The sequence below is a fragment of the Schistocerca piceifrons genome, unplaced genomic scaffold (assembly GCF_021461385.2).
Source record: "Schistocerca piceifrons isolate TAMUIC-IGC-003096 unplaced genomic scaffold, iqSchPice1.1 HiC_scaffold_952, whole genome shotgun sequence".
Taxonomy (NCBI): Eukaryota; Metazoa; Arthropoda; class Insecta; order Orthoptera; family Acrididae; genus Schistocerca; species Schistocerca piceifrons.
In genome coordinates, this window is record NW_025729226.1 from 22,501 (window position 1) to 25,000 (window position 2,500).

Here is a 2,500-nt window from a genome sequence, read left to right on the forward strand (position 1 = left end):
TTGCCCACCCGCAACCCTCGCAATATAGTTCGCTACTCGCACTGCCCGCACCCCTGTGTATCGCTTCATGTTAAACACCTTGCAAGTCTTGCTCACTTTCCACATGCTCCTGCTGTACACTGTAATGTGGATGGCAGCAGGACGTACATGCCGCCCCTCCCCACGTCCCCACCTTGCCCCCTGCCTTCGCAAGCTGGTTGGTGAGAAGTTTGCATGTTCAATGCCCTTCGCATGCGACGTACTCAGGCTACGTTGTGGTGCGGCCTGTGTCAACTGTCCGCTGATGTCGTACGCGTGAACCACAATCTGTACTGCACATTCGTCCTTATGTACTGAATGATACATCGTGGCACATGTGTGACCGCACAACGACTGCGCCCAAAAACGGCGGACCATACAGTGCAAATATTGTGCACGCAGCTACGTGTCGTCTCCCTATGAGAGCTGGATTGCAGTGTGGTACGCCATAGAGACGTGTGGGAGGAACGGACGCCGTGGATGGCGATCAGCATGAGCTGTCTGTTGATGTATTCGGACCTAGTCGTCTCTCCTCACACACCGTGATGGCATGGTGCACCGCGTTCCATATCTGCGACATGCTACAGAGGCCGGTTGACAGTCGTTCGAGCAATGGACATCGCATACGTACGGGGGCCACCTTCCACGTATTGTCTAGGCGTGCACATTTTGTTGCGTGTATGTGGGCAGACGTAGTGTGGCGTGACACCTGACACAGGCATGCAATAATCGTTGAAGTTGCAAATGGCGATGGACGCCTGCGTTTTCTGGTGAAGTTACGCAAATGAACAAATGGTAACCTGTTGTGGTGCGGTTGTTCTCGCTAGGGGTGAATCGGTGATGGCGACGATAGGTTGAGGTACTAACCGGTTGTTCCAGCGATACCCACCATGCCGACGAAACTGAACGGCATCTGGGTGTGAAGCGATACGCGGCGGTGGCTGGGTGGGACCGTCCCCGGCCGGTGAGGGGGCGCCTCCCGGCGTGCTGGCCGCGCGGTGCGTGGGCGCACGCGCTACAGCCGGCTGGTGGGGGCGGCCAGTGGCAGGCGCGCCGGCCGACGGACGCGGCAGGCGTCGCAGCTGCGCGCCGGCGCACCCTGCGCGCGGCGCCGTGCGGCCAAAGTAGGTCCTCGCGGGCCCGGTGCGAAGCGCGGTGGACATCTTCAGTGTGCTGGTCCGATTGAGGACTGTGTGCGTTGAGGATGCGCCGCCGCCCGGCGCTCGGCGCCGCGACGCCGTCTGCTGCTCGGTCGCCCCAGCGGTTCTCGCTGGTGGTTTGTATCGCAGCTGTGCGGATGTGTTGGCGCGTGCGCTGTGCTGGGAGAGTTCGCTTCGGCACCCAAGTGGGGCTTTTGTCCTTCTGTGGCGCTGGCGTTGGAGCTGCCGGTCACCGTAGGTGGCGCGTGTTGTCTCCCGCCGGCAATGCCACGACAGCACGCTCCCGGGCCTCTGTCGGCAGCGGCAAGCTCAGTTGGGAGCACGGGTGGTCGCACCGAAAGCGTCTACTCGCCTAACTCCGGGCGATTGCGCCTCTCTCGAACCCGACCAAGTACTTGGGACGGCGCTGCGCGCCGCCGGGACCTGAGAGGGTTTCGAGGTGTATTGTGCAGGGGAGCTCAGCCTCCTCCTGTTTGCAGAATGATTGAGCGGACGCTTGCGTGTTCGCGCGGGCCCCCGGGACACACTCCCGGGCGGCCGGCTGCTCAGCTCTAGTTGACGCAGCTCCCTGGTTGATCCTGCCAGTAGTCATATGCTTGTCTCAAAGATTAAGCCATGCATGTCTCAGTACAAGCCGCATTAAGGTGAAACCGCGAATGGCTCATTAAATCAGTTATGGTTCCTTAGATCGTACCCACGTTACTTGGATAACTGTGGTAATTCTAGAGCTAATACATGCAAACAGAGTCCCGACCAGAGATGGAAGGGACGCTTTTATTAGATCAAAACCAATCGGTCGGCTCGTCCGGTCCGTTTGCCTTGGTGACTCTGAATAACTTTGGGCTGATCGCACGGTCCTCGTACCGGCGACGCATCTTTCAAATGTCTGCCTTATCAACTGTCGATGGTAGGTTCTGCGCCTACCATGGTTGTAACGGGTAACGGGGAATCAGGGTTCGATTCCGGAGAGGGAGCCTGAGAAACGGCTACCACATCCAAGGAAGGCAGCAGGCGCGCAAATTACCCACTCCCGGCACGGGGAGGTAGTGACGAAAAATAACGATACGGGACTCATCCGAGGCCCCGTAATCGGAATGAGTACACTTTAAATCCTTTAACGAGTATCTATTGGAGGGCAAGTCTGGTGCCAGCAGCCGCGGTAATTCCAGCTCCAATAGCGTATATTAAAGTTGTTGCGGTTAAAAAGCTCGTAGTTGGATTTGTGTCCCACGCTGTTGGTTCACCGCCCGTCGGTGTTTAACTGGCATGTATCGTGGGACGTCCTGCCGGTGGGGCGAGCTGAAGGCGTGCGACCGCCTCGT

At 58.5% G+C, this 2,500-nt stretch overlaps 1 non-coding gene across 1 annotated transcript in view; it reads left to right on the forward strand.

The window, feature by feature from the left end:
* Positions 1-1,743: 1,743 nt before the first annotated feature.
* LOC124773370 overlaps positions 1,744-2,500 on the forward strand; it is a 1,909-nt gene continuing 1,152 nt past the window's right edge. Inside the window, exon 1 of the ribosomal RNA XR_007014638.1 lies at positions 1,744-2,500. This exon is cut by the window's right edge and continues 1,152 nt beyond it. This is a non-coding gene — a ribosomal RNA (small subunit ribosomal RNA).